This window comes from Ahaetulla prasina, chromosome 4 (assembly GCF_028640845.1).
Source record: "Ahaetulla prasina isolate Xishuangbanna chromosome 4, ASM2864084v1, whole genome shotgun sequence".
NCBI classification, from domain to species: Eukaryota; Metazoa; Chordata; class Lepidosauria; order Squamata; family Colubridae; genus Ahaetulla; species Ahaetulla prasina.
This window is the reverse complement of record NC_080542.1, coordinates 136,491,511-136,504,531: the sequence shown is the minus strand read 5'-3', so window position 1 is coordinate 136,504,531 and position 13,021 is coordinate 136,491,511. Positions and strand designations below refer to the sequence as shown.

At 38.8% G+C, this 13,021-nt stretch overlaps 1 protein-coding gene across 3 annotated transcripts in view; it reads right to left on the bottom strand.

Moving 5' to 3' along the window:
• The window catches only part of VIPR2 (vasoactive intestinal peptide receptor 2), a 224,647-nt gene that overhangs the window by 117,379 nt on the left and 94,247 nt on the right, over positions 1 to 13,021 (bottom strand). For all 3 annotated transcript variants that reach the window (XM_058179768.1, XM_058179771.1, XM_058179769.1), the window contains one exon: positions 7,327 to 7,397. The gene's annotated coding sequence lies outside the window, so the exon portion shown is untranslated. The remainder of the gene's footprint in view (positions 1 to 7,326; positions 7,398 to 13,021) is intronic.

The window sequence follows — 13,021 nt, the reverse complement described above, 5'->3', positions numbered from 1 at the left end:
GCCTCTGCTGAGCCGCACCGTCTGCAGAGGTTCTTTTTTTTTTACTTTTAAAAGCCGGTTTTGCTTCAGCTGAAACATGCCTTTAAAAGTAAAAAAAAAGCCTTTGAGGACCCCGCCCCTTAGCTGAGATCGGCAGAGACTTTAAACTTTTTTTTAAAGTCTCCTCTGATGATCTCACCTGAGTTTTCTACAAGTAACATGTTTTCTACAAGTAAGAGTAGAGATTCTAAGGCACTTACCTGATTACTGATGAACGCATGGCTCTTTTTCCAGCCTGAAAGCAGTTTCACTTTCGGCCAGACAGAATCAATCACTTAGCTAATCTATTTCCTCGGTGATCAACTGGCTGGCTTTGCTGGCTGAGGAACTCTGGGATTTGAAGTCCACAATAAAATAAAATAAAATAATAAAATAATAAAATATTTGTGCAGCTTTCTGAGATTTGGTGTGTTTCTGTAGTGTTTCACTCTAACTACACAAACACAGAAAATCTCAGAAAGCTGTATGTGGCATTTTGTGTATGTGTGTGTGTGTGTGTGTCAGTTGTGTGTGTGTAAAGTATGAAAGTTGGTTTTTGAGCTTTTTGTGGCTGTGTGAAGTGTGAAGTGCAGCTGCTTTTACATTGTGTGTGAGTCAGTTGTGTTGTGTTGTGTGTGTGTAAAGTGTGAAAGTTGGTTTTTGGTACCTCTTATTGTTTTTTATACTTTGTTAATTTGTTTTATTATTTATTGTTATTGGCCACGCCCACCCAGTCAGCTGACCACCAAGCCACACCCACCAATTAAGCCACGCCCACAGAACCGGTAGGGAAAATTTTTAGATTTCACCCCTGTTGGAGATCCCTGCAGTAGAGGACTGAGAGGCTTGTCAAGCTATAGTCATGGGGTTGTGAAGACTCAGATGCAATTTAACAACTGAACAACAGTAACAAGTGCAGTCATAGTATCAATACAACAGAAAGCATTTGTATACCTTTCTGATGTGTCTGACAAGCAGGCTTTAGAAAGCTACAATGCTTGAGTTTGCTTGGAAGTTCTAGAACATGACTATTTTATGTAAAACAAGATTGGTGCACTTTTACCTGGGATGGCCATGAGAGATAAACCACCTGGAGTCATAAGGGAGCAAAGGAACACCTGTCTAGTCAATCAGATCAGCTGAATCAATGCTGGTGATCAGTGGGGTGAGAGATGTTGCAGCCAGATCGCTCTCACATTCAAGCAACAATATCCCTCAAAATGCTTCTACAGATTTTTAATAACTGTACAGGTCCATGATGAAATTAGCATCCCTGCTTAGATGTTATCATTTTACATGGAGTAAATCAGCATTCATAATCGGGCGAATAGGTTGTAAAAAAATGCTTTTAAAAGTAAAAAAAAAAAAAGCTCTGACGCTCCGGCAGCTCAGCTGTGATTGTCAGAGCCCTTTTTTTACGTTTTAAAAGCATTTTTTAAAAGAAGCAGCAAGCAGGCAAGCAGGCGACCAGGCGATTGGATGGTCATGTGGGGGGTAGGGATTTTTGCTACCAGTTCTCTGAACCACCTGCTTCCATTGCTACCGGATCAGCCGATCCAGTCCGAACCAGGAGCATTTCACCCCTGGTACAAAGTAAGCCCCTGGTGACTTAGTGGCCAGATAAAAAATTTAGGAAGGATCCACTCAAGTGGATCAATCATTTGAAAGTGACAAAGAAAAGTTTGTACCTTCAGACTTGAGAGATTCTATTAATATAGCCATACAATAAAGTAGAATTAGCTCATCTAGTTGTGTTTCATGTCTACTTTACATTTATACAAATGATAATTTTTATAAGGTTGCTCAAAAAGATAAAGCAGAATTCATATTTTATTACTCTGGTATTTTCTTTCATATGTAACATTAATGTCAATAGCCATATTGCTATACAACCGGGCACCAACCAAATATTCACTATATCGTATTTCAGTTTACATTGTAGACTTAATAAAACTGATCTACCTTATATTTCAGTGGATTATTGAGTTAATATATCTGAAGTACTCAAAACATTTAATAAGTTTCACAGGAAAGATAACTTCCTTTAAATCATCATTAAATATAAGATTTAATTTTTTAATTCCATGTTCATTGACTTGGGAGTGATGCATAAATCTTTATAGGACCGTCCTGTGAATTGATAAAATTGTAGCACCTTGCCTGATTAACCTGGGGAACTAACTGAACTAAATGAAACCTAACTATTACATTAATGAGATTATCTTTATTACCTATAAAAATAATTTTGTATGATTACTGAATTGTTACTAAAAGTTAATTTTGTAATTTCTTCTTAGTGCTGGTCATAAATGAGATAGGCATGTGTGTGTGTACCCGGAGATTGACAGTGTTGTACTGATGTGTTTGGAAAAGCATTTTTTAAAATGATAAAATAAGAGATGGCATATAGCTCACATCTACATACCAATTAGAGACAAAAACTCAGGATCCTCCCTAACTTATTGGGCTGTAAAAGAAAGAGAGTTGTGCTATCAGGTTTGCAAGATTCTGTTAATGTAGTCTTACAATAAAGTAGAATCAGATCATCCGGCTGTGTTTTCTGTCTGCTCTGCCTCGGAAGGCTGAGAAAGAGGAACAACTACAGACTGGACAACCAGCATGTAAAAGGTTTCTCAGCCCACAAAAGGAGATTGAGGGCATGGGAAGCATTTCCGAAGGGACCCTCCCTGAGTTTCTGGAGATGAGGGGAGAAATACTTTCACTCTTGCAAGATTTTGTTAATGTAATGTAACAATCATGATAGAGCTAGTACTCATGGTTGTGTTTCTTGCCTGGACTACCTCAAAGGTAGTCTAATATCTGGTTTAACCTTGTTTTATCTCCATTCTCATGTGAAGAACGTTGAGTGATTTGGGTCCCATCGTTATTTCTCTGAACAATGCACCTGATAGTTCAGGTAGTCCTTAACTACAACTGAGCCCAAAATTTTCATTGCTAAGCGAGACTTACTCCCTTTCTTGCCACAGTTGTTAAGTAAATCACTGCTAAGTTGTTAAGTTAGTAACACAGTTATTAAATCAATTTGGCTTCCCCCTTGACTTTGCTTATTAGAAAAGCGCAAAAGGTGATCACATGATCCTGAGACATTGCAATTGTGCCAAGTCTCTGAAATTTGATCATATGACCATTGGAATGCTGCAATGGCCATCAGTGTGAAAAATGGTTGTAAATCTTCTTTTTCACTGCTGTTGTAACTTCAAATGAACTGTTGTAAGTTGAGGATTACCTGTATTGTGAGGATAAAATCATCAAGATGGGAAAGAACCGAATATTATACCTTGAGCTTCTTGTGGAGATTGATAGAATATAAATGGAGTAAAGTATTCCAGGGAATGTACTTATTATGTACTAAAATTATTCTGCTTATTTGGAGTAACTTCCCCAAAGCCCCAAACAAGATTTGCCCTATTAAAATGTATTTTAATTTTGATTTAACATAGTTAGATATATGTAGGAACAAAATACTTTTTTTCAGACTAATTCTCAGTAAGGGTTTAGAATTTCATACATTGCTCTTGTTCTCAGCAATGGGGCATTTAAAAAAAATACTTATGACATAAAATAAACACACACATACTTTCTGGCCAAACAAATTACAGTTTTGTCCAAGTTGGCTTCAGTAGTCATTTTACCCTGACTGCCCTTTAGAATGCCAGATCCTGAAGATGAAACTCAAATACTCTGGCCACCTAATGAGAAGGAGGGACTCACTGGAGAAGAGCCTCATGCTGAGAACAATTGAGGGCAAAAGAAGAAGGAATGGAGTCACTGGAGCAGTCCCCAGTGAGCTTAAATGGACTATGGGGGATGGTAGAGGACAGGAAGGCCTGGAGGTACAATGTCCATAGGGTCACGATGGGTCTAACAACTTCTTAACTAACAATAACAACAAGTCATTTTAATTGCTTGCATGAGTGTTTGGATGTGTTCCTGCTGAAGTTAAGATCAAACATTTTCAATCATAAAATTAATCTTAATCTATAGGTAAGTGAAGTCAAAGAAAGACACTGGAAAACACCCCTTCAGCTATCAAACACTGCTGGGATGATATGGAAAACATTAGATTTAATTAATTAGTATAAAAATATACTGGGCTTGGCATGATTAGCAATTAAATATAAACAAAATGGGCAGTTTACCCATAGCGTTCCTCCTCATTTAATTTCCTTGAAGGGTCATTTTTCAAGCACTTAGAATTGAATCATCTTAAATTAATACAGCATACTTCAGTGAATGTATTTGCAGGAGTAGATTTACAATTTCCTACAAAGTAAAAATAAAATCAAACGTAGCCTTGAAAATAAAATTGTTTTTAAAGCTAACAAAATCAATTACCTTGACAGAGTAGGCTTGTGTGTTTTCCTTGGTTTTAGGGGAGTAAACTTTATAATATAAAATATCTATTCAATATATGGAAATTTGTGTACAGGTAGTCCTCGAGTTATGAATGTAATGGATCCAGTCCATTCCATTTGTACCTCGAAGATTCGTGGGAGTGAATCTCGTACCTTGAACGAGATCACTCCCTGCTTTTACCCACATATTTGCTAATTTAATGTGTGGCTGAATGTATGGTTCGTTAAGTTATAGTGACCAGACATCCCGCTTTTGGCGGGACAGTCCCGCTTTTTAATAATTTGTCCCGCGTCCCGCGGGAATTCCAAAAAGTCCCGATTTTTTTGTTTCACTCCCATTCTGGAAATGGGAGGCGGCAATGCAAGAGGAGGAGGCGGAGAAGGGGGAGTGGTGAAGAAGGGGGCACGAGAGGGAGGAGACGCTGCTTGTCTTCACCCGAGAGGAAGAGAAGAGCCAAGAGGAGAGCCGAGGAGAGCCGAGCCTGCCTGGAAGAGCCGAGAGGAGAGCCGAGCCTGCCTGGAAGAGCGAAGAAGCAGCAGCCGGTCCTCCTCCTTCAGGCAGGTGGCAAGACTCAGCGCGCATGCGCAGCCCCCCCTCCCGGTCAATGCTGTCCTGCTTTGCCATCGCTGAAATCTAGTCACTTTACGTTAAGTGCATATGAGGTATATCAGGGTGCGGAAGGCCATGCGGGGGCGGGGGCTAGTGGTGGAACAGGCCTGGCAAAGATCTGTCTCCTCTCTGCCTTTCTCTTTGAGGGAGAGTCGATGGAAGCTCCTGGATATGAAAAGTGTTTGTGGTGCCTGTCTCGTCCTCCTCCTTCTCTCCCCCAATTCCTTTCCACCACTACCGGGACACTTTCACTCACATGGAGATCTGACAGAGAATGGAAGCGTCATCTCCTGCAAATGGGGCCTTTGAAAATGGAGGAATTAATTCCATTTTGAAACACCCCCAAAGAGGCCTATGAGGCCTTTGAAAATGGAGGGATTTTCTCCATTTTCAAAGGCCTCATAGGGGCCTATGGGGTGTTTCAAAATGGAGTGAATCCCTCCGTTTTTAAAGGCCTCATAGGCACCTATGGGACATTTCAAAGGGGAGCAAATCCCTCTGCTTTCAAAGGCCTCATAGGTACCTATGAGGTGTTTCAAAACAGAACGAACCGCTCTGTTTTTAAAGGACCCATTTGCACGCAGATGAAGCTTCCACTCTTCATCAGGTCTCCATCTGGGAAAAAAGTGTCCCGGTGATGACAGAAAGGAGTTGTGTGGGGGAGGAGTAGGAGGCAGGCACTGCAAACACTTTTCACACCAATGAAAGTTTCTGGGGGCCGTGATCTTGTGAGAGTTTAGGCACCCATTCTCTGAAAAACAGGATGGATCCCTGAATTCATACAATATTACGGTACCCTGGCGCTTCCATCAACTCTCCTCTCCCTCAAAAGCAAAGAAACCGCAGGAGAGAGGAGACAGATCTTGTAAGGTAAGTGAGTCCAGTGTGGCAGGATGGGAGGGGGTAGCAGTCATGGGGACTGGGGACGGAGGGAATAGGGTGAATGTTGCAGACTTCTTCAGTCATTCATAAGGGCAAAGAACTGCCATGGTGCTGTAACATTTGCAATTTTGGGAGTTGCTTGTAAACACTAGTGGATGCTTATCTCGTAACTTCAAATGGGTGCTAAATGAATGCTTGTAACTCAGGGATTAGCTGTATAAGAAGTACTGTGTGTGGCATGCATATATTTGAGCTATATGGTTAAAAAGGGTATAAAAGCCTTGGTGAAAGATTTTTTTAATCTGAAAAATGGATGAATATTTCCTATTTTTCAAATGCATTTTTTTTTTTTAAAAAAAGTACTTTCAATATGAGCCTTATTCCATTATGAACTGAGAATTTGAAAAGCTTAGTCCCTGGTAGCACATGGACATTTATCATTGTACCATTTCAAAAATAAAGCACAGAGCTTCTGGATGACAATGATCATAACTGAGAGGTCATCTATAACTCAAAACTGCTTGCTTTGTATCCAGCATTTTTGCCTCAAAAATGACAAAATCTATCACAGGAAGTCTTGTGGAGATTGCACTGACAAAACTTATTTTCTGAAGAATGAACAGAAATATCCAAACCCAGCTGGGCTAGTTCAAAACTTAATTTTGAAAAGAGGAAGTTAATAGTCAAATTGTAAACAAACAATTCAAATAACGTAGAGAGGTTAGACAAGAGAAAAGGGTAGACGAAAAAAAGGAATATTTAGAAGGCTTATATAAATCAATAAAACTATGCTATGTTTGAAATACAGGCTCAAGAACTGATGCAAAGTTTCTCAACCGTGGCAACTTTAAGACAGGTGTACTTCAAATTCCAGAATTCCCCAGGTGGCTCTGATGGCTAGGCAAAATGTTGTGTTGTGAGGCATGTTCTCATTCCATATACATAACTCTTCTAAAATGAATTCAAAGTTTAGTGACCATGGAATTTCTATTAGGATAGGTACTAAAAAGGACTCCGTGCAAATTTTCCTCTATTAGTCATAGCTGACTTTAAGGGCTGATTGTTTTGTTAGTTGCAAAATCGTGTCCAACCCATTGCGGCCCCATGGACAATGTTCATGTCCTCTACCATCCTCTGGAGTCCATTGAAGCTCAAGCCTACTGCTTCAGTGACTCCATCCAGCCACCTCATTCTCTGCTGTCCCATTCTTCTTTTGCACTCAGTCTTTCCCAGCATTAGGCTCTTCTCCAGTCCTTCCTTCTCATTAGGTGGCCGAAGTATTACAGTTTCATCTTCAGGATCTGGCCTTCTAAACAGTAGTCAGGACTGATATCCTCTAGGACTGACCGGTTGGATCGCCTTGCAGTCCAAATCCATTCATATCTGCATGCTTTTGAACTGCTAGGCTAGCAGGAATTGAGACTAGGCAATAGGACATACCAGTATATAATTTTCTGCATCACCATTCAGTACTTTTCCAATGGCACCTCCTCTCTCCAGCCACCGGCTTGCTGAAATGAAGAAAAACAGATAAATTAATGTACTTCCTATTTAAAAAATTTCCCATTTTTTTCATCTCTAAAGGGAATAATGTCATAGCCCAAATCTTCAAAACGACGCTATAGAGCATTGCACACCAGAACAACTAGACACAAGAACAGTTTTTTTCCCGAAGGCCATCACTCTGCTAAACAAATAATTCCCTCAACACTGTCAAACTATTTACTAAATCTACACTACTATTAATCTTCTCATCGTTTTCGTCACCAATCTCTTTCCACTTATGACTGTATGACTGTAACTTTTTGTTGCTATCATTAAGGGTTAAATTGCAATCTATGACCATCATTTGTGTTGTAAATGTTGTACCTTTGATGTTTTTTTTCTTTTTTCTTTTTCTTTTATGTACACTGAGAGCATATGCACCAAAACAAATTCCTTGTGTGTCCAATCACAGTTGGCCAATAAAAAATTCTAATTCTAAAAAAATTCTAATTCTAATTACTTCTTTGGGTAAAAATTAACTATGTTAGGAGTAAATAAGTAAGCAAGCAAGCAAGCAAGCAAATATATAAACAAACAAACAAACGAATAGAATAAAAACCACTGAGATAAATTTATGAATGAAAACCACTGAGATAAATTTATGAATGAATGAATGAATGAATGAATGAATGAATGAATGAATGAATGAGGCTACTGAGGGGGAACTGCCTTTACACAGAATGGCTTACAACAAGAATATAAATGAGCTTTAGAAAACCATAAACATTTGGCTTCTTGTGGCAGCCATGGGAGGGGACACAATAATTTTGGGATCCCTCCCAATTTGGGTTGCTGCTGTATCTGAAGGTTCACTGTTTCTTAGTAACCACAGTTCTTCTTTCCACTTTCTTTGCTATTGTTAACTTTTGTATTGCTACAAAAAGTGTGTTCTTCCTTTAAAGTTCTTACTGGGGAAAAAAGAGAGAATACAGCCACTCAAACTCCATCTGAATTGGGGCAGATTTAAACTCAAGTAAGCAAGTAAGTGAATAAATAAAACACATAAATATCACCTTGATTTACCAAGATGCTAACATTACCTGCTGACATGTTTCTCCCTAGGATTCCTATTCACCTTTGCCCTTTCTCAACAAATGGACAAACTTCCAAATAAAGCCATTATCTATCATAGAGGTCCTTGGAAGTATATATCTGTCAGGTGCAAGCAGAGGTGGGCTCCACTTATCTTTGCTACCGGTTTGCAATGGGAGTGTGCGCTTGTGTGCAGCACTTCTGTGCATCTACTGAGCGTCCGTGATAATGTCCGGGTGGGTGGGCGGAGCTTCCCACCGCCATTCCTACCAGTTCGCAAGATCTGGACTAAACCAGTAGCAACTCACCACTGGGTGCAATCTGAATCACTCATGAATAACCTCAGGGTGTAAGGTTATTGTTTATCACCTATGTTATAAGTATCTCACAAGACTGCTTGTCTTCCCCTGGGAATGATCAAATAAGGCTTTATGGATTTGGGAGATGTTACATTTGCGTGCAGTGACTCCAAGTTAGGTCCTTGCTTGACTCTCCAGCCTAGCTGGCAATTCAGCTAGGTGCAAGCAGAGGTGGGCTCCACTTATCTTTGCTACCGGTTTGCAATGGGAGTGTGCGCTTGTGTGCAGCACTTCTGTGCATCTACTGAGCGTCCGTGATATGTGAGTAAATTTATTGGCAAAGGCAATGATGCTAAGAATGGTTAGTGGATAAAGAAGAAAGGACAAGCAAAGCATATGTGGACTTGATTACGTCAAATCTGATACAAAGGTAGCATGGCAGACATTTGCCAATTTGGCAGTTCAAATGTCATCAGACTCAAGGTTGACTCAACCTTCGATCCTTCTGAGGTCAGTAAAATGAGGACCCAGATAGTTGGGGGGAAATATGCTGACTCTCTAAACCGCTTTGAGAGGTCTGTAAATCACTGCTGAAGTGGTATATAAGTCTAGGTGCTATTGCTATAAAGTCACCAAGAGTTGGATATGACTAAATGGTTAAAAATAATAACAATCCTTGGAAAACCTAATATTCCAGACAGAGGCATTTTTTAAAATTAAAGCATCAGAGCCAGATGGTTAGGGATTCCATGACAACCACTGAAGGGCAATTCTGGGGCTTATCAATGCCCTGGTACCATATGCAACATCTAAACATAGGAAGGAGTGCTGAGTTGGCTTTCTCTTGGGCCTAGGTTTTCCACTATTAAATCCTGGTGTCTTGCCATGGTTTTCAAACAAATACATGGCTTATTATAGCTATTGGATGCAATTCCAGTCACCATGATATAATAAGATGCTGAAACTGTAGAAAGACTGCAGAGAAGAGCAACAAACATGATAAAAGATCTGGAGGTTATGATGAAAGACTGAGGGAACTAATTACATCTGGTCTAACAAAGAGAAGGGACTAGGGGTGATATGATGGCAGTCTTCCAATACTTATGAAGCTGTCACAGGGAAAGGGGAGTCAATTTATTCTCCAAAGCACCTAAGGACAGAACAAGAAGTAATGGGTGGAAAATCTTTGAGGAGAGAACCTAGAACCTAGAACTAAAGAGAACTATTCCGACAGTGAGAACAATTAATCAGTGTTTGCCTTTGGAAGTTGGGAGGGGTCCATTCCTGGAGGTTTTAAGAAGAGATTAGACAGTCATCTGTCAGGAATGTTATAGGATCTCATGCCATGGGCAGGAGGTTGGACTAGAAAACCTCGAAGCTTCCAACTTTATTATTCTATTTTCTATATTCTTACTTGGAAGATAATTAGGATAAATTCCTAATTTTCTGATTTCATGTCAACACACATATGGAGGAATTACAATCTCATTTCACCATACTTATGGAGACGTTGTCTTAAAAAAGAAACTCTACCACAGAATATTATTATATTTCCTGTCACAACTCTTTTGTTTCTAAAACAAATCTTAAATATGGATCTGGATATCTTAAATTTCATCCAGTAGTTTGTAATTTATTTTAGAAAAGTTTATAATATTTTGGTTTTTACTCTCTTGTGACTCTTTATTGTAGGTTAGCCACAGCAAGATGTAAATTAATTATATATTAACACTGAGGAGAAGGGAGCGTCTCTTTTGCTCTCTCTTTTCTCCTTTTCCTTTCTCTTCTAACAAATGTATATGATTTCTCCTAGAGAAATCCTTTACTGACTAACAAAGTAAAGCTTTTAACTGGAGAGTTGAATTTACTATCAGAGAGAAACTAAATGCTAAAGTAACATCATCTCACAAAGATAAATTTTCCAAATGAATTTGTTTCTGCAGAATTCTCACTATGCTATGCTTTAATATACAGTAGCATCAGAGGAGGCTGGAATTCAGGATAGCAACAAAACCAAATCAAAATATCCAAATACCACCCGAGAGAGAAGGGGCTGCAAAAATAGAAAGAAAGACTATAATTTTGGGAAAGAGACTATTGAATACAGGTAGTCCTCAACTTGCAACCATAACTGAGCCTGGAATTATGATAGTAAGTTGTTGCAGTCATTAAGCAGTTTATCATGTATCTGTGCCTGATTTTGCAATCTTTTTGGAGATGGTTGTTAAGCGAATATAGCAGTTATTAAGTGAACCCATTGTACCCAATAGGCATCTGGTAAAAAAAATAAAATCTAAATTGTTTGGTCACGTGACTGTGGGATGCTACAAACAGCCACAAATATGGGCTGATTGCGAAGTGTCCAAAATGTGACCATGTGGGGGGAGGAGAGAGGGGGGAGTGGCCATCAGAACTTTGAAACTGGGTGGTAAGTACTCTATAAGGACTTCATTAAGTACTCAAAGTCCTTCATAACTCTGAATAGTCGCTAAGCAACTTGTGGTAAGTTAAGGACTGTCTGTAAGATATATACAACATTAAGCAAGAAAGAGCCATCAAGAAAAAACAAAACAAGAGGGGGAAACCATGTTAGGCATTTGGCCAGAAAGAAAGACCATGTAAGTTCAATAAACATTCAACACTAGCAAGAACTGGGTATGGGAAAGGGAAATGTTCTTAGAGAATGCAAACAACCTGAAGCTTAACTGTACTGTAAGAGAGTACTCCCATTTGTGACTTACAAGTTTAAGTCTTCTCAAAATGACTCAACTCAGGACTCTAGAGTACTTCAGTCTTCAAACACTTCATTACTGGTTGGCCAAGCCAGAGACAAGGTCATATTCAGCAAGACCTCACTATAAAGGAAACAGTATTCAAATGGTAGGTCATGACTTCAACTAGCTCTAATTACTCTGAGCAACTTCCTCTTGAAATCTAAACCACAAATAGAATATTCTTATGTACTGATTGGCTTCAAGATAATTATATGTTTAAAACGTCTATTAATATTCAGATACTGATATTCTTTCAGATCAGTCAGCTTCTTTAATAATACTACAGTCCATCTTTCCAATACTCATCAGCAATCAATGCAATCCAGTTGATTGCTGATCTCTTCTTTATTATTCTATTATTATTTTTCCTTATGTATATTTGTACCAATCTTTTGAGTTTCCTGTAGCATGCCTAACCCCCTTCTCTGTTGGTTTCTATTCTGCAGTATGAACTTTCTTTATAGCTTTCAGAACTTTGTGACATCAAGCTTCATATTACAGTATGTGTTGTAGTATGTATCATAAAAATACACTGAATTTTTTTTAAAATTTGCATTTATATCCCGCCCTTCTCCGAAGACTCAGGGCGGCTTACACTATGTTAAGCAATAGTCTTCATCCATTTGTATATTATATACAAAGTCAACTTTATTGCCCCCAACAATCTGGGTCCTCATTTTATCTACCTTATAAAGGATGGAAGGCTGAGTCAACCTTGGGCCTGGTGGGACTTGAATAAAGTGGTGTTAGTTATTCCCAAGATTCAGAGAGATACTAATCTCTCTGTGTCTCTCTTTCTCCCAATATCATTGCATTGGTAATTTATACCTCATACTCATCTTGGAATTTACCGTAATTTTAGGCATTACTTCAACTAGAACTCTTGCCAAGCCATGTATCTTCATCATTTTATGTCAGACCTTATTTAATTTTACTCTTTAAAAATATCAACTCCCATCAGCAAATCTATAGCTATATCATCTATAGCAATATCCATCTATCCTCAAAATCCTGACATATGAGTACTTGAGATGTCTCCCACTCAATCCCAAAATATACCTTTCTGGCCTCCATAAAAGTTGGTCTCATAGGTACAGTAAAGCCACACTGAAGTGCATGTAATAAAAACTACTGTCTTAATCATGTTTTTGGGTTTTGAGTGAGGATGATTTAATGGACTAAGATTTAGTGGGTTTAAAATTGGAAGCAATTTTGGAAATGTCTCCATTGAAGGTTTTAGTAATACGATATTTTGGTAGGAAAATACTGTGTGTAGGTGGCATAGAAAGTAAAAAGGTATTCCAAGTTTGAGTGGGAAAAAATTAAAATGTCTCATGGAAAGAATAATCTTTTGAAACTATCTGTCATTAGGCAAATGACATTCAGAAAAGCCTATTACTTGTCATCATTTTGTAAGGAGGTGTAAACGTGCATATAATAATGCCTAGAACAAGATACATCATCCATTCAATCCATCCACCCACA